This window comes from Gigantopelta aegis, chromosome 14 (genome assembly GCF_016097555.1).
Source record: "Gigantopelta aegis isolate Gae_Host chromosome 14, Gae_host_genome, whole genome shotgun sequence".
NCBI classification, from domain to species: domain Eukaryota; kingdom Metazoa; phylum Mollusca; class Gastropoda; order Neomphalida; family Peltospiridae; genus Gigantopelta; species Gigantopelta aegis.
The window spans coordinates 52842665-52862674 of record NC_054712.1 but is presented as its reverse complement, the minus strand read 5'-3'; the positions used below and the strand labels follow the sequence as shown (position 1 = coordinate 52862674).

The window sequence follows — 20010 nt, the reverse complement described above, 5'->3', positions numbered from 1 at the left end:
AAAAGTTTATTTTTCAAACACCGTTTTGAAGATCATTCCATTATGATTATTATGCGTACGTCAAAGGCCACATATTCTATTTATTCGTATTCGATATACGTATACGTATACGTAATCGTAATATATAATTATAAGCGTCCAACCCCCACCACCATAAATTAATCCATGTGCAACTGCCTAGAAATTGATTAGTTTGGCACCGTATTCGTAGGCTAATGCAAATGTAAATAAACGTATTATCGAGATTCGGGCAAAAATCAGCCTGTCCAACCCCACCCACCCACCAAAAGAGAAAAGAAAAGAAGCCCGCAACTCTGTGAATATATATATATATATATATATATATATATATATATATATATATATATATATATATATATATATATATATATATATATATATATATATATATATAAAGATTTTGTGACAGAACGTGTCTACGGTGTTTAGATAATACGAGCATCAACAGTGTTACATCCCAGTTTGACAATATTGTGTTACAATTTGGACACGTTTATGTACGAGTTTTGACATTTCATGTTGAGTTTTAACGACAAGGAAAATCTGAAAATAGACATTTATTACCTTCTTGTGGCAGGACGTAGCCCAGTGGTAAATATAAGCGCTCGCCTGATGCGCGGTCGGTGTAGAATCGATCCCCGTCGGTGGGCCCATTGGGCTATTTCTCGTTCCAGCCAGTTCACCAATGAATGAATGAATGAATGTTTAACGACACCCCAGCTCGAAAAATACATCGGCTATCGGGTGTCACAGCCAGTTCACCACGGCTGATGTAGCAAAGTCTTGGTATATGCTGTCCTGTTTATAGGATGGTGCATATAAAAAAAAAATCCTTTGCCAACAATTTTTGTTTTTTTAAATGTAGAGGATTTCCTCTCTAAGACTATCAGCATTACGAAATGTTTGACATCCAATAGCCGAAAATTAATAATCAATGTGTTCTAGTGGTGTCGTTAAACAAAACAAACTAACTTTTTTATTACCTAATTATCTCCCTTGTCTTGTAATCCAACTCCGTGTAAAAGGACCCTTGCTGCTGATCGTAAAATGTTGCGGAGTTTCTCACAAAAGGGGCGAGACGTAGCCCAGTGGTAAAGCGCTCGATTGATGCACGGTCAGTTTAGGATCGATCCCCATCGGTGGCCCCATTGGGCTATTTCTCGTTCCAGCCAGTGCTCCACAACTGGTGTAACAAAGGCCGTGGTATGTACTATCTTGTCTGTGGGATGGTGCAGATAAAAGACCCCTTGCTGCTATTTGAAAAGAGTAGCCCATGAAGTGGCGACAGTGGGTTTCCTCCCTCAATATCTGTGTGGTCCTTAACCATAAGTCCGACGCCATAGGCTTATAAACGTAAATAAAATGTGTTGAGTGCGTCGTTAAATAAAACATTTCCTTCCTTCTTTCTCACAGAGTCGTTGAAACTCGCTTTGAGTGGGAGCCAATACCAGGCTGCGTACCAAGTACCTACCAGCTTTATGCCTGATGGCTTTATGAGGACACCACCGAGGCCAGGTCAGGTCATAGGGCTTTACGTGCACATTCAGAACGAGCTGCTGTAGAGCCGGCCCCACGCTCAGTATTGCATCATGTTTCGCTAAGCAAGTTTCAGAGATCGCTACACAGTTTTAAAACAGTAAACAGTAACTGCTAATCAATTTTCAATTCACTACAAATGTCGCTAATCAAAAGTTTGAAAACAATGTTCTCGGTCTGTTCCTGAGGGCGAGACGTAGCCCAATGGTAAAACGCTCGCTTGATGCGACGTCGGTCTAGAATCGATCCCCGTCGGTGGGCCTATTGGGCTATTTCTCGCTCTAGCCAGTGCACCACGACTGGTATATCAAAGGCCGTAGTGTCTGCTATCCTGTCTGTGGTATGGTGCATATAAAATATCCCGTGCTACTAATGGGAAAATGTAGCGGGTTTCATCTCTATAACCATATGTTTGACATCCAATAGCCAATGATTAATAAATCAATGTGCTCTAGTGGTGTCTGTTCCTAGTTTCTTACTTATGGTATAGTCAGACCACAATGACTTGAAGACTACATGTCGGCATTACCAAATGGTTGACATCATAGAGCCTATGATTAATTAATCAGTTTGCTCTATTGGTGTCGTTAAACAAAACAAACTTTAATCTTATCTCAGTGTTTGTCTGCCAGTGCAAAACATACGCCTGGAAAGCATAATTATAATGTAACCCCAATCCCCCCCCCCCCCCAAAAAAAAAAACCCATTAAAAAAACAAGTCTCAGACCCACACCCCCCCCCCCCCCCCCCCCCCCCCCGAAAAAAGAAGAAAAAAGTTTAAAAAATGAAACAAACAAAAACCAATACCAAACAAAACCCGAGGTAAAAGGAGCACGTCGAACTTGAAAGTGCACTCTATTTGTCCGGAGGGCAATTGTACTTACACCCCCTCCCCCACCCAACCCCTCACCCCCCACAAGCTTCGCCCCTGGAGTCGGCTGTAAAACGTTTCATCATAACGCACTTGTAATATGAGCATCAATTCGTGTTTATTAATATAAACAAAAATCCTTGCGGCCTTATAATTATTTATAGTGCATGACACCACACTCCCATTGCAATATGTCACGTCGCGTATTGCTGTCTGGCCACGCGACTGTTTACTACCGCTTCAGTGTTTCATCATCCTTGTTAGCAGCTGTTGGCATGGTTGGCGCTGATGAAAATAAGACTTCACATCCGTTGCAAAGTGGTAGCGGTTTTTCCGTACGTGTCGCCGTCAGGGGGCCCCAGGATAAATAAGGTAAGGGTTTATTCCTTATTAGGCGTGTCATTAAAATATGTTATCGTTGTCGTCGTGTTTGAAGCAAAATTGTTTACGTCATATTGGAGAGAATCGGAAAGGCATTATGTTACATTCTGTTGTATGAAAAAAAAAATTCAAAAAATCAATAATCGTATGACTGACAAATGTAGTAGTTACTTGGACAAATAATAAGAGTAAAATAACAAACAGTAAACACAGCATAGCGTGCTTGGACATTGATTCGATATAAGCGCCAATGAAAATATAATGGGGGTATGTTCAAAATCGCAGCTTTGATTTGCACATTCCCAATCTGGCCCCTGCGCGTGCTGTAACCTCACCGTGGTGCAGGGGTGTAACATTCTCTTTGAGAATGGCCAATACAGCACAAATTGAAGTTTAGAGTAAAATTCGGTGTCCGTAAACTTCTGTGATATTTATATTTGTATTTTTGCACAGTTCTTTACACTGTTTTTGTTTAAACCTTGAATTTTTATATTGATGTTGATCATCACTTTATTTATTTGCATTACCATAGTTTGACACCCAATAGCCGATGTGTTTTTCGTGCTGGGGTGTCGTTAAACATTCATTCATTCATTCCCAATCTGGAGCTCGACGTGGTAAGACGTATTTGTTTCGCTCGTGCACACTGCACGTGCTTTCGTGTGCTCGACTTGGGGATCCTTCATTTCGTTGTTTTTGTCAGCGAAATGAAGTTTTCTACTGGGATGTATGCGGCCATTGGAACTGATTGAACGCTGGAACACTTCTCGTTTCGACAGCCTGCACCACCAGGTTGAATTCTTTTTCAGCGAGATTCCTTGCCTCCACGTCATTTCTCCGGCTGATTATGTCGACTTGTTTTTTCGTGACTCGTATGACGGCCATTCTGCAGAACGCCACGGTTTTTCGCGTTTAGTCTCTACATGCCCGAGCCTGTCCTAGCAGCACTGGAAGATTGACCGCCCCACTCTAAGAAGAAATAGGAAGCGAGGTCGGCCCCTACTACTCTTTTCTAGACTTTACTTTGCTTTATAGTGATACCATCTTGTATCCTCCGGAGTCGGGCCCGTCCGCACCACTATACCAACACATGACGACTGGACTATACCCTAGTCTGATACTCTCTCTCTCATGTTCAGACGGATCCGGCTTCTCAAGATCAGTATTTCAGCACAGCACTACACCTTCAACGTCTAATGACTGTCAATCTAGGGTTTTGTTTGACGGGATTCAACCCATCTCGTCCCTATAAGCTGTGCACCCAAACGGCCTTAACGAGGCCACTCACGTGGACATATCGATCGGACTTTAAACTTTTAGATCTGCTTTCGAAATTTTATGTCGAAATTACTCCTTTTTTTAATATTATTAAATAGTCCGACCCTCTCTTATCTCTCTTATTTAATTTTGGACTGTCCTTCTAAAATGCTCCAAATTATATAAATATTCGGCCGAGCAGTCAATTCTTTTTATTTTTGGCTTGTAACTCTTTTTTTTCTTTTTTTTTAAAGTTTTATTAACTCTTTTTACTAATTGCTATTTTAAAAATTCAACTCTACCCTCTCTCTCTCTCTCCCCCCCCCCCCCCCCCCCTCCCCCATCCTGAGTCAGGCCACCGATCTTATTGGAGGTCGGACTCTGGATAGGCGTGTTAGAAACCCAAGTGGTATATGAGCACGTTAAAGTAGTTATCTATCTATCTATCTTTGATTTGCAGTATAGTGATTGTGTTTGTGTTATTGTATACAAATACAATAATATACTTTCAAAGTTTTCTCCATTTTGTACGGGTTCCTATTTTTGTAAGACGAGAAGAATAATTTTTGACGAATTAAATAAATGTGACCGAATCTGGATAACAATGTTTATTCATTTGACCAAACAGCTGTACAGGGTCCCAAACGAATAAGTACGCGTTTTTACATGCATCACCAAAAAAACCCACAATATCTGGAGAGACAATAAAAACGTACATTTTCGTCCTATTGTGAGTGGATAAAGGAAATAAATGGTAAAATGTTTTAGGTCAGTTCTCGAAAGTCTTCGCCGGTATCACCCGAATGCGAAGATTTGGTCCAGCAAAGGGAGAAAAGAAGGGGCAGCAAACGCGTGTGCTGGGATTTTAGCAAGGGGGTACTGTGGCTAGCAAACTTTATGGGGAGGGGGCTCGAGACAAGCCCCATCGTAAAATGTAGTGGGAAAAAAAAAAAAGAGAAGAAAATTGACAAGGGGGTATTTCGACCCCGACCCCCCCCCCCCCCCCCCCTCCTCACATACCACCACTCGTCTGGGCAGTTAACGCCTCGACCCCCCCCCCCCCCAACACACACACACACCACTACACGCGCGTCTGGGCAGTTAACGTCCCTGATACCCCGTCTCAAACGCCTGTGTATCTAATGTAACACGCCAAATTTGCATTATATACTTATTTTCGTGCTTATATCGACTTACGGTTACGCTGTCCTGGACACACACCTCCGTTATGTGGACTGACTGTCCAGAACAGTGGTTCAGTGGTTAGATGCTAGTGGTTAGTGATAGAGAAGTCAGTGTAGTGGTTTCACACATACCCATTGAGTCCACTCGCTCTGGGTCGGAGCTGTTACCAGGAGGCGAACTCAGTGTCTATCAGCCGTATGTCCGATGACCTAACCACTACATCGCCGAGGCCGGTTCATACGACATTCCTGCAAGGATTTACTGCCGGTATACTATGTTAGTACACTCTTTATCTTCTAGGGTTTCTCTTAGAACGAAGGAAGGGAATACATGTAGTTTATTTAACGGCGCACTCAACACATTTTATTTACGGTTAATGGCGTCGGACATATGGTTAAGGACCACACAGATATTGAGGGAGGAAACCCGCTGTCGCCACTTCATGGGTTACTCTTTTCAATTAGCAGCAAGGGATCTTTTGTATGCACCATCCCATAGACAGGATAGCATATACCACAGTCTTTGATGTAACAGTCGTGGTGCACTGGCTGGAGCGAGAAATAGCCCAGTGGGCCCACTGACGGGGATCGATCCCAAACCGACCGCGCATCAAGTGAGCGCTCTACCACTGGGCTATGTCCCGCCCCTCTGTTAGAAGGTATGAAGGGTAAAATTATGTACCCTAAAATCTTGGAAATTAATAGATAATATATTTTTTTTTTTTCGAAAATATTATGGTAAGAGAAGTGCTGTTTAAAATGTGTCAAAGTACATGAAATGCAGTGTTCAGTTTCAAAAGATTGAAATCGATAACCACCTAGAAGGGACACTTATGATCTGTTTTGTTTTCAGGTCAGGTCAGGTCATAGGGCTTTACGTGCACATTCAGAGCAAGCTGTTGTAGCGCACGCACGCCGTCCAGGACAGGAAAGGGTGGGGTGGGGTGGTTGGGTGGGTGGTTGGGCTAGGTACCGCCTGCTACCGACCACGGTCGGGCTGCTGGTGCTCACTTGCACCTGCCAGTGCAGAGGGGTTTTGTTTTCATTATAGTCTTAAATTATATTCTGGCAGAAAGCCAGCGGTTTGTTGATAATCACCAACGAAAGATACTGTTACATGTCAGGGCCGTAACTAGAACCATTTGTTTGTGTGTGTGTGTGTGTGTGTGTGGGGGGGGGGGGGGGGGGGGGGCTGAGTAGTTGATAGTCTAAAACTCCTTAAACGGTTAAGAAGAGAATCTTCTTTAAGTTTCTATAATTTTTTCCGCTAGTTACAGCCCTGCATGTTTAACACCTTTGTCTAGCAGTGTATGTTCATAACATAACATTTTAAAAGATATGTATGAAAAAGTAAAAGCTTGTGTTAGAGTAAATAATTTTAGGGCATATCCCTTTACATCTAGTGGTGTCCGTCAAGGGTGTATGTTAAGTCCAGGTTTGTTTGTAATTTTTATTAATGAATTTATAAATGAGAATAATAATAGTAATCTTAGAGGAATGTTTGTGAATGAAAAAATTAATGATATACTAAAGCTTCTCTTTGCTACTGATGGTTTCATTACTGATGATGCAGTAATAGGTTTGCAAAAAAAGCTTGATGTGTGAAATATTTTAGTGTGAATTGTTAGACATGTACATGGATTCATCCAGATATCCCAAAGCTTGTTGTATGCTGAAATGTCATGATGAAATTGGCAAAATTAATTGGGTATCACATGTAAGAACATGTTTTTTCAAACAGGGTTTTCTTATGTTTGGGTTGCTTAAGAATGTAGCAGTATCAAGTTATTTATGTCCAGCTTTGTACAGCGATGTAGAGACATTCATTTTTAACACGGGCATTTTAAAGGCATATTCTTCTTATAAATCTTTTAGAAACAGGAAACTATATATTGTATTTGTCACAATATAAGGATCTCTTGAGAGGTGTTTGTCACATAAATTAAAAGTACAGAAAAGCAGATATAATCCAGTAATAGAAAGAAATGAAACTATCTGTTTAAAGTGTAATCTCAATCAAGTGGAGGATGAATATCATTTTCTTTTAGTATGTCCATAATATGCATTAGGCAGGAAATATTTTATATGAGAATACTTTATAGTAAATCCTTCTAGAGAAGAATTTAATTTTTTGATTTCAACTCAAAATATAGTGTATTAAAGGAATAGCTTTGTTTTTAAAAAGAAATCTGCCAGTTTAAATGGAATGTGTACTGTAATTTGTACAAGTAGGGCACGATTCATTTGTTTTAAACACAATTGCACGAGTCTCCCGTGGGTTGTCATGCCACGACCAGAAGCGGTCAGGCCCTTTTTAAGGGCCATATGGCCAACCTAGGGAGACACCACAGCATCATAGAGGTCTAATTAACGAGCTACTCTCGATTCACTAATGTCAAAACTTATATTAGCTCCAGAACTTTCTTTTTGACCGACCGTTCAAAATTGCGCCCAAATTCCTCAATAAAACTTGCGCACCTTTTCTCTGTTGGCATAATTCTTGCTCCATTCAAAATTCCATAGCACCATTATCCCCCTTCCGCCTTCTGACGGACACCACGGTCAGGCTGCTGGTGTTCACTTGCTCCCCCCCCCCCCCCCCCCCCCCCCCACCTTTCCTGTCCTAGAGGAGGACACTCCATGGGCTACTCTTTTCGATTAGCAGCAAGGGATCTTTTATATGCACCATCCCACAGACAGAATAGTACATACCACGGCCTTTGTTAAACCAGTTGTGGAGCTCTGGCTGGAACGAGAAATTACCCAATGGGCCCACCGACGGGGATCGATCCTAGATCGATCACGCATCAGTCGAGCGCTGTACCACTGAGCTACGTCATGCCCCTTGTAGGATTGATATTTGAAGTGCGAGGGGTCAGTTATTTAGGAGTGTCGGGGAATTATCTCGGGAAATGTGAAAACTAAATGTCCTGAATTTAATTTTTCTGCATTCTAAAAAACCACACAAAAAACCACAAAAACAACACACCACCAAAAACAAACACCCCCCCCCAAACCCCCCACCCACAAAAAAACGTCAAAACCCCTAACACCCCCCCCACACACACAAAAAACCCCACCCCAAAACAAACAAAAACACACCACAAACAAAATAAAACAACCTTGTAACAAATTAATGCTAGTAAATACAACTCTTTTAAAATAAATTTTTTTTGTACAATGTATGCTACTAGTATACCAAAATTTTGAATAAAAAAATAAATTAATGATTGTACAATCCAATCAAATAATTTGGTACAATTATAATCACAAATAGTATAATGATTATTAATAACAATATAAAAAAAAAATATATATAAATTAAAAAAAATATATATTTTATATATATAAATAAAAAAAAAAAAAAAAAAAAAAAAAAAGAAAAAAAAAAAAGTAAAAATAATAGTTTAAAATAATCACAATCTCTAAATACTCCTTTGTTATAAATGATTGGATTGATCCATATGCTATCATGTGAAAACATATTAAAAAAAAAAATGTATTTGTCGTAAAAATGTAATAATTCCCTTATTCGGTTACCGAAAGATAGAGCCGAATCGTCGAATGGGGATTCCCCTTGTGTCGTGTATTATTTTAAAATTTCTGTACAGTTTAAAAAAATACTTACTTTGAATTTTGTATTGTATTGTATTGTAGGCCTACTTTCCCCACAATGTAGTTTTTGTGCTGAGCGTCGTTAAACATTCATTCATTCATTTCCTTCCTTCCTTGATATTTATGTGATAGTTATTATACAACAATTGGAACATTGATGGAAATTGAACGTGATAATTTTTTATGTTTGTGAATTATGATCGAACGCCGAACATTACGCACATATTTAAGGAATTACAATGGTTGCCTTTTGATTATAGGTGCACATACCATACGGGTACATTAGTATATAAGGCGTTGAACAATCTGACACCTGCATATATAAGTGATTATTTCATACCATCATCAGGCTCAAATAAATATAACCTGAGATCAACAACACATAATAATCTTGTATTGCCAAGACCCAACACTGAATTGTATAAACACGCCTTCAGATATTCCGGTGTTGAAACATGGAATACAACCCCAGATTCTATTTGAAAAAAGTGTATCCTTACCTCATTTAAAAGACATTATAAAAAATTCATAACAACACTGGCTCTTGAAAATGTTTAGTAAAATCTTTACTCAGGAGTATGTACGTTTAAATTCGATTTATTTATGATTATATCAAGTTGTGATAACATTTGTTTGTATATGTAAAAAAAAATTATTACTTATATATGCATCATGGGTATTTACCTTATAGTTTCGATGCATTTAATGAAGGATAATTATGTTGTGTTTTGTTATTACATTGTTTATTTCATTATATGCAGAGTAATAATTTTTAATGCTTAATAGCAGTGGCGTAGCATGGGTTGCCAGCGCCCGGGGCAAGTATTGCGACCCCCTAACCAGTGGACCATTAGCACTCCCCGAGTTCCTTCCACCAGTCCAGAATTTTGCGCCCAGGGCAACCGCCCCGATGAACCCGCCCACGCTACGCCACTGCTTAATAGACAGAATGCCACAAAGGAGATTAGTGCACTACTATTTGTGTAACCTTCTTTAAATAAAGATTATTATTATTATTATTATTATTATTATATAGGCATATGCACTAGCTTAGCCAGGATTTTATATTGGGGTTGGAGATGGGGCAACATTTTTTATGGGTCATGTCATGGGGCTGCATGAAAATAACTCTTTGTATCATATTTCCACGAACGTCAAAAATGATCGCGTTCAATTTGTGAATGTATTATTTCCTACGGAAGAACTGAAGTGCTTTGACTTTTTTGGTAGCACGTTTACGTCATTTAACAAAGTTATCTCCCTTGTTTCAAGCAGAATCGCGGTACAAAGCATAGGTACTTGATGACAGGATAATAAACCATTTCCAAATGACACTAATACATGATACAGTGGTTGCTGCATTGAGTTAGTCACTGTGATTAAAAGCCCAATGCCCGATAAACATTCAGTACTTTTCTTTCTTTTTTCTTTTTTTTTAACAGCATTTTGATTCGCGTTTTATTCCCAGCCATGACGAAATGAGGATTTTACCCCGCCCATAATGCAAATTTTAAAACACGAAACATGAGAAAAATGTAAAAAAAAAGTAAAAAAATACTTTTACAGCTTAATTTGTATCATATGCTTCTAGAAAAATACCTTATGACTTTGATATAATCAGGTATTAAAAACACTTCATCAGGACCATAAAAAGAAGAAGGTTTGCAACTCCGACCATCTCGGACGGAAGTAAAGTTTAACCTTTCAGGTCAACCAATCAGAAATTAAATAAATAACGCCGGAAAAAGATCGTACAAAACAACAAAAAGTGAACAGAAGAAGCCAAAAGTACCGAACAGGTATAGTGACATTAGTACTGGAAAAAAATATAATAATAATATATACATATATATTGACAATAACTTTTTTTTTTTTTTTTTTTAATATTTGTAATATACAACTTAAATCAAAATAATGCAAAATAATGTGCTATCGTGGTACTAATTAGGCCTTAATCACGGAGTTAATGCTGAATACAAAGCAGACGACAGATATAAAGCTTAGCATGGCGAGGGTATAGTTTTAAATATTTCATCTTGAAAAAGTTATTAAATCGATTCACTGGTGTATATAATTGTTGTACTAAGGAAAAAGGAAATCATGCGTCTGTTTTGCTCTAGCCACATATGACGCAGGCGCGTGTACACAGGTTTTCGGGGTCGAACCTTCCCTCAAGCATTTTTTTTTTGTAGGCGAGCATGATTTGACCCCACCCCCTATACATTTTTATTTATCTGTAGGGTGAATAATACATTTCTAGAGCACACTGATTTTTTAATTATCGGTTGTTGGATATCAAAATTTAGATTTTGACAGTCAGAGTATTAGAGGAAACCAGGTACATTCATCCATTAGTAGCATGTGATTTGTTATTTCCACCACCACGAGAAAAAGAGTAATGGGTGCAATAATTCATTTGCCCCCAACACACAAAATAATTTTATGGGTCAATGCAACTTTCTACCAAATATACTTGGAAATCATTTAGTCCAAATTCCAAACTTTTCTTCTGCAAATATCTGGCAAAATTGTGATAACTATTTTTCATCTGTCAAAAAAGGGTGGTTGCTGACACTGCATTTGTACTCTAACACCATGACAAAATATAAAAAAACCAAAGAAATGAATTATTATTTACTTCTTTCAATGTATTCCAATAAACAGTATTATTAGGCATTTAAACATTAAATATTTCAAGACAGTAACAGGTTACATGAATGAAACAAATTCATGTAAAGCAAGAGTATAAAAAAACAAAATCAAAACACAAGAAAATATTTCACAAAATACAGCAGTGTACTCTATTACACAGTGCTGTATGTTTAAGGAAGATATTGTAATTACTGTTCATCTCTATAGATTAAGTGACTGATTACCTGTCAGTGGAAACAACAGCACTTAGTTAATTTAATCACAATATGGGTGGGGGTTAGTGGTGGAGCAAGTAAAAAAATAACAGAAGGTAATGCAGATAAATGAGAATTTAGCAAATTGACTGCTCAACATTGTTAATGGGATTTTTTTTTGTTATGTATTTTGATTATAACATTGAAGAATACAATTAGAAAAATAAACCCTCTCATATTGATGAAAAATAAAAGTAAAATCAGTCCATTCAGTTGGAAGACAAGATAAAAAATGGAATTTTTTGGCATTAATTTAAAGTTTAAAACTAAAGATGTTCTAGTATTTAGATTTATATTCAAACTACTTGTATATAACATTTCAACTCCTGTACCAAAGGCTGTGGTATGTAATATCAAGCCTGTGAAAAAAATAAGAATCAGGTATGACGTACAGTACATTTATTCAACACCACACCATACCACCACCTCACAACCTCTGTGCTGATTTAGTCATTGCTAGTTCATTTTATCTTCCTTTTGTTTTCACTTTTTAGTAATATATTTATAGTGCATTATTTTTTTTATGACCAGGTGTCCATTTGATTTATATGTGAATATATGTGTTGGTGGTTCGTGGATTAATCTTTCCCACACATAAGGCTCATGTTTGAGTTCACTCTTCCTATAATTGGTTATGCAATTTGAAAATGAAATAAACACACTATACAATTCAAATATGATTTCAGCATGAGGAATGCCAGTAATCATTTTGCTATTTTTAGGGTTGAATGCTGTATGAAATAACAATTACCAATTCAATTATTATTTATTTCCTTATTTTGACATGTTGCAGCCTTACAAAATAAACTGGTGTAAACATGGTTCAATGGCGGCAACAGTAAGGAGTCTGTAAGTTTTGCTTTGTGAGACATATGAGGGTGTTTTTTTTCTTCCCTAAATTTCTTGTGTAATTACCAAAACAAATTTATTATTATTATTTTTTTTTTTTTTTTTTTTTGTTATGATTTTCACTTTTGATTACTTATTTTTGCATGTACTTGTAATGACTATTTCTGGTATTTTATGCATGTATATTATAAGATAAAAAAATAACTGCTTAGCTATTAATAGTGAAGCACTTTCCATTTGCATGTCTGGATTCAACATAAATGATTACTTAAAATACCTTGTATAAAAGTATTTATTAAATGTATGTTTGTGTTTGAATACTAACATAAAATCTCATTGCTTTTCACATTGAACAGTAGTAAATCAATATTATTAGCCAAATGGAAATGCTGACATTGTCAAGACCATGCATCATAGGAAATAATCATGATACAGGTAGGTGACATGACAGTCGCCAACCTTATTTATAACAAATCATTGTTGGCAAAAGTAGCATTTCCAACTGAGTATGTAGTACAAACCACATAAAAAACAATACTTTCAGTGCCAGAAAATGGCACTTGACACATTTCAAATTAATAGGCAAAATGGTAGTGTTTATATTGTCAATGTTATGTAGTTCAAAATTATACATGTATATTACATAGGTAGGTGACATGACAGTCGCTAACCTGAATTTGAATAATTACATTCTTGTCAATAGAAACATTACCACCTGCATAGTACAAGGAATGTGAAATAGTACATACACTAAGTATTGCAATATCTGGTAATTAAACAAAAATTGAATGAAGTGCATGCTGCATAACATATGACATAATGTACCTTCCAAATCAACTGATATTGAACACATAACTTAGTGTCATATGCATAAAATATTTTCAGTGTAATAACTGTAGAGTAGAAAAGTACCTAATGTACATACACTGTGTTTTATTTCTTTCAAATATACATGTAATCACTCAGTGACATTAGAACATGGATAAAGACCAGTGTATAGCATTCGATCTTGCAGTTGCAGGACATAATGTCTTAATTACAGGTCAGGCTGGTACTGGTAAAACTCATTTGATGAAGGAAATAATCCACAAAGTTCGTAAACAAAACAAAAGTGTATCTATAACATGCTCTACAGGTATTTCAACAATACAGTACACAAATTTAGGGGCCACCACACTTCACAAATGGGGGGGGGGGGGGGGGCATTCAGGATGGTAGATATTCAAACAATGAACTCTTGCATTTAGTTGCTACAGATGAACGATACAAAGAGGTAAAATCACGTGTTTTGAATTGTGATATTTTAATAATTGATGAAATATCAATGACAAGTGCCAAAGTTCTCACTCAAATTGAGTTTTTATGTAGACAGTTAAAAGACATCCCTGAATTATTTGGATCTTTACAAGTCATTTTATGTGGTGATTTTTATCAACTACCTCCTGTAAAAAATGACTTACATGGTGACTATGGAAAGTATTGCTTTGAAGTTGAATGGTTCGATTCATTCTTTGCACACAAAGTTGTGTTGAATTCAGTTCACAGACAAAATGATGTGGAGCTAGTAGAGACCATAAACAATTTAGAAAAAGGTTGCCTTTGTGCAAAAACTTCAGCATTCTTAAATCATCTTTCCAGACCTGTCTGTACAAACTCACAAATACAAAGTGAACCTGTTCATCTGTTTGCAAGAAACTTGTATGCAGACATTTACAATTATGAGAAACTAAAAGACATAGCTGAAGAATGTGTATCCTTCAAGGCACACGATGAAGGTGATTACCATTTTCTTAACAAAATGTCTGCTCCTAAACACTTAGGTTTAAAAAAGTCTTGTAAAGTTTTACTGCTAGTTAACCTTTCTGACACACTTGTAAATGGTTTACAAGGAACAGTTTCAAATATAGAAAACGATTATGTGGATGTTGATTTCATTGTCGATAACCAATCAATAACCTCGAAAATATATAGACATACATTTACCACATATGACCCAGTTTCAAAAATGACTATTGCAAAACGAGTCCAAATACCCTTAAGACTTAGTTATGCTATGACCATTCACAAGAGTCAGGGGATGACTTTGGAAAGTGTAGTTGTACACTGTGAAGATATTTGCAATCCTGGTCAATTGGGTGTAGCTGTCGGCCGTGTGACCAGTGTCGAAGGATTGCAAATGATAAATATCAGAAATGAACACTGTGTGCAGCATCCTAATAAAATTTATGTCTTTCATTACGAAATGTCTGTCGGTCAAGTATCAAATGATCTGTCTTGTTGCCAACATATAATCTTTGATAAACATGATTCTCTTGACTGCTTAACTGCACATGTCACACATAAAAATGATGACAATGACAATGCATGTTATGTGATAAATGATTTTGAAGACTATTCATCAGATGAAGAAGACCATGTATTAGAGTGCGTTCATTACATGTTTCATGATGAAAGTCCAAATGTAGTTGCAAATGACACAATTGTTCAAGACATAAAACTAGTAGTAAATGAAACAGTGAATGAGTTCTGTAATACTCCCTTTGAAACACATGCAATTGCATTTCATACGTTCATGCTATCGAACTTTGATTCTTTTCTGACATGGTATAACAAACAATGGTCATTTGTAACACATTTGGGCCAATCACTTTTCCCTGATGCATCATCAAAGTGCAGTAATAAACACTTTAAAGAATTCTATACCAAGTTCAATACTTATCTGAGCAGCACAGAATGTTTGGAAAGCAAGGTAATATTCATATCTCTGTACACTGATAGTGCTGACATTGCAACTGAACATCAATTCTTAACACATGTTTTATTTGAAATGCAAAAGATATTTTTTTTTAATTTGTCTCAACAAGTTCACTGTCCTGACCCTGAACCAATTAGGAATCTCACAGAAGATTGTTCTGCATCAGGGAAAGGCAAAATCAGATATATTGGTGGATATGCAGTTGCTAAAGTTAAATACAGCATCTGCAAATCTTTACAAAACTATCTCTTTGATGAAACGAAACAAGAAACAATTTCAAATCTTAAGGGAGATCTTAAGCTGTTAGACAGTATGTGTGTGAGACAATCACTTATTACTGAAATCACTAACGAACCTGAAAGTTTGCTTGAAACAAAGCGAAAACAAAATATTAGAGGTCTAACAAACATAACAGACCCCATGTTTCAATTTTTTTTACTTCTAGAAACAAAATGTAGAGATTTCCTAACACCAACCAACCTATCTGAATGTAGAGAAAATCTGTTTGCATCATTGTTTAATAATGTCATGACTAACAAAGAACTGCTGTCTTATTGGTTGAAATTGTTCAATTGTGATAAAGTTATGAACACTTCAAGTTTCAGTCAGTCAAATAGTGCTGAAGAAATTGCATCAGATATTTGCACTGAAGTACTGAAATTCACAGAAACAGTGCTGTCACTAAGACATAAAGTGGTACAAACATTTCTGAAAGTAGTCATCAGCCAATTTCGAAGAGACTTTTTGTCCTATAAAAAAATTCAAAAGAGCAAAACGCTCAGAAAGAAAGTTATGGCAAAAACAATTAAGTGTAACAAGACATTGGACTTCAAGTTTATAATTGATGATACATCTGAAAAAAAAAAATGCCAGTCATTACAGGTTGAAGTCAGAGGTAGTACAAAACAGACAATTTTTTTCAAATTGCAATTTCAATAAACAACAATTGCAACTGCTGGCTAAAGCTTATGGAGTTCACTTTTTAAGCAAGGCAAATAAATCAAACATAGCAATGTTACTGTCTGATGCAATTTTGAATTCAGATCATACATTCATTCCAATGTACGAAGTATTAACCACATGTGCATCACAATCTAATCCAGTATTTGTTGGAAATCAGGAACCACCGCCATCAACATCTCGGCAACATTCTAACAATTTGAAGACAAGACACACAATTTCCAAACCAACATCATCCATAACAAAAGCGAAAGGCAAAAAGAGGAAAGTCAGTAAAAAGTCAAATAGCAGATATTGTGAGAGGAAACCCGCTGTCGCCACTTCATGGGCTATTCTTTTTCGATTAGCATCAAGGGCTCTTTTATATGCACCATCCCTACTAGCCCGAGTACTCTGACTGTAAGAGAGCTAGACGGACATTTGGACATAAACACGCTCTCATTACAGTCAGAGACCAGCCTATGTCTTTTTTTTGGCAATTCCTGACTACCAAACGGTAGGCAACGAGTCCCGCTCTAATACCACAACAATCCTATGTTTGACGTCAAATACCTTTACATCAATCATTTTCGAGTTAAGTGATACAAAAAAATCCACATATTAATCACTAATACACATACTACAGAAAGAAACCCGACAGCACCCACATTCAGCTACGCTTCGTGACACTCCGTCGCAACAATTACAAAGCTCGGCGATCTATTTCGAGACTGGGCGATTCCGCCTTGTGCAGCAGTTACAGGGGTCGTCTCATAAGAGGAGGCAGTACGTAGCACATACTTTTGCCGTATCCTGTCGATAACACCCCAAATGTATCCTTCAAATTCAAAATGGAATCAATAATGTGTAATTGTTTTGGTTTAATGACGTAATGAAATCCAAATTCATCCAAAACGGCATTAGCCAACTCTTCCATGTTGTAACTTCGCTTGATATGAGACGGCCCCTGTAACTGCTGCACAAGGCGGAATCGCCCAGTGCGCGATCACGTGGTCTACGTCTCGAAATAGATCGCCGAGCTTTGCAATTGTTGCGACGGAGTGTCACGAAGCGTAGCTAAATGTGGGTGCTGTCGGGTTTCTTTCTGTAGTAAGTGTATTAGTGATTAATATGTGGATTTTTTTGTATCACTTAACTCGAAAATGATTGATGTAAAGGTATTTGACGTCAAACATAGGATTGTTGTGGTATTAGAGCGGGACTCGTTGCCTACCGTTTGGTAGTCAGGAATTGCCAAAAAAAGACATAGGCTGGTCTCTGACTGTAATGAGAGCGTGTTTATGTCCAAATGTCCGTCTAGCTCTCTTACAGTCAGAGTACTCGGGCTAAGAGCTACATAGATCTACATTAAATATTGGTGCATAAACGGTGTTGAAGAAAGCTATGATACCGTTACAATTTAAATACGGTGTATAGTCAGTTACTTCACAATTAATTTAACGATGAAGACTCGGTAGGATTTACAAAGGATACTACATACAGAAAAAAAATCCCATCATTTGTTAATTGCACAGATATGAATATAATTAAATGGACAATAAACTTATGCCATGCTATCAGAACCCCCCCCCCCCCTCCAAAAAAAAATGTATATATATTTTTGTTATTCATATTAATAGCCGTATTAATGATAATGACAGCGTACATTTATCGTCTTTACTACACATAGAATAATTACTTGTTCTCTGTAGTTGCATTTGTTATTCAATTGTAACTTTATGCTGGCATGTATGATGCTGTAAATATTCTTTAATGTATGCAAATCAACATATATTTTACGTTGTATTAATGTTTAATTATATTTAATTATGTGAAATCTAGAAACAGAAATGAACAGAAGAATGTATAGTAAAAACGTTTAATGTGGAATACATAAGTTGTATTCATATTACGAGTTATGTTATCAATTTATTATATGGTATAAACCTTTAGTACCGATATTTATTTATTTATTTCACACAAATTTTGCATACTTTCAAAAAGTAATACATATTGAGGGACGCAATATAACAAACATAAGGTAGCCTGACGGTGACAGTGATATGAAAAACTAAGATGCATGCACCTCATACCAATGGCGACATGTAATGATTTTTTGGTGTTGACAATTGGTTTCAATTCATGACATATGTTATTTAAATGAAGATTTTGTGTTCATGGAAATATGAAACGGAAATAATTTACATAAAGATAAATGTGTATACACAGTTACCAATGCATATAAACAGATGCGTGATTTACATGTAACAATTTGTATGTACATAGTCAATGCATAACATAATTTATTGTAAATGTATTATTTAAATGCGTATAACTATATACATATGTGAACAAAATGTTGTTATCACTAATGCAATTACATAGCATTAAGAGAATGCAAATGCACATTTAAGGTTTTCGTCACACTGAAATGTAATTAATGTCTATTTATTAGAGATATTCATTATGGTTTCATCAAGTGAAGGAAATTTACTGCTACCATTATGCTGATATTCATTATGGTTTCATTAAGTAACTTTGAATGATATTACACTCCTTTGCTGATCATAACTCATGTGCAAAGTAGTTCCGTCAAAAAAGCAATTGTGTCGATCATTGATAGGAAATATGGAAATTTATCCATTCATAATTTCTTGAAAATGTATATAGTGATTGCAGGATTAAAACATACTGTTACGATAACTGTGTGTGTGTGTGTGTGTGTGTGCGCGCGCGCGCGTGCGAGCGTGTTAATTTATTTGACACGTGAAGTTATAAAAATACTTACATTTGTACTGTTCAGCTTGTCACATTGACATTTACTGTCTTGAAGATTCCATTCCTGTTGTAAGTATCTGCATAGCTTAATTAGTGCACGATGTACTTACCATTTATTGAAATATTAAAATGGAAATATATTTTTCTTTATTTGAATGTAACTATATGTCTGAGGTAACAGTTGAAATGTATGTTATGAAACAACAACAATATACTTTAAGAAATATGTTACATGCGTGTTTTGTTATCTGTAATTAAGATAAAGTCATGTCGTGTGGACGAACATACAACACACCACGGCGAAACGTTTTGTATAATGTACAAAGCACAAAAGGTGTGTTATTGAAGTAAGAAACTACATGGTACATTTCTTATTTGTCATGACGATGAATGAAATGTTCAGTAACAATAATAATTAATTATTTAATATAGGTTAGCGACTGTCATGTCACCTACCTTGTTGGAAAAAACATGAAGGGGAAACTTACAAAAAATATGATGTTCTATGGACTGGTATGAACATTTAAATTCATTATAAATAATGTTAAATGTATAAATATTTGACATACGACATTAATTTTTATGACAATGCACCATGTATTTCTACTTTAACCTTTTTCCTTGATGTCAGTGGTTTCGGACAGCTGAAAGTGTAAGGATCTGCACCCTTGTGGCCGACATTCGACTTTTTAGATATAGTCGACTCTCCAAGTATCACAGTATTTATAGTTCTGCAATATTGCAGATAGCTTGGATTGGTGTTTGCTCCATTGTGCAGTGATCTTTGTTGAGAAAATAAATGTTCAATGATATCACTATTCATGCGACTGGCAATAATTGACGAGCTGGACTGTTTCAACTTACTACAGCAAAATTCATTGAAGCCAACCACAAGTGATGACAGATCCTGGCGTGTCT

At 36.5% G+C, this 20010-nt stretch overlaps 1 protein-coding gene across 6 annotated transcripts in view; it reads left to right on the top strand.

Moving 5' to 3' along the window:
- The first annotated feature begins 2575 nt into the window (after positions 1 to 2575).
- LOC121389418 (b(0,+)-type amino acid transporter 1-like) overlaps positions 2576 to 20010 on the top strand; it is a 58419-nt gene continuing 40984 nt past the window's right edge. For 2 of the 6 annotated variants that reach the window (XM_041521045.1, XM_041521043.1), the window contains exon 1: positions 2576 to 2800. The gene's annotated coding sequence lies outside the window, so the exon portion shown is untranslated. Of the gene's footprint in view, positions 2801 to 10163; positions 10665 to 10893; positions 12621 to 20010 lie in introns of those variants that run through there. The other 4 variants (XM_041521044.1, XM_041521040.1, XM_041521042.1 and 1 more) reach the window with 3 other exon arrangements.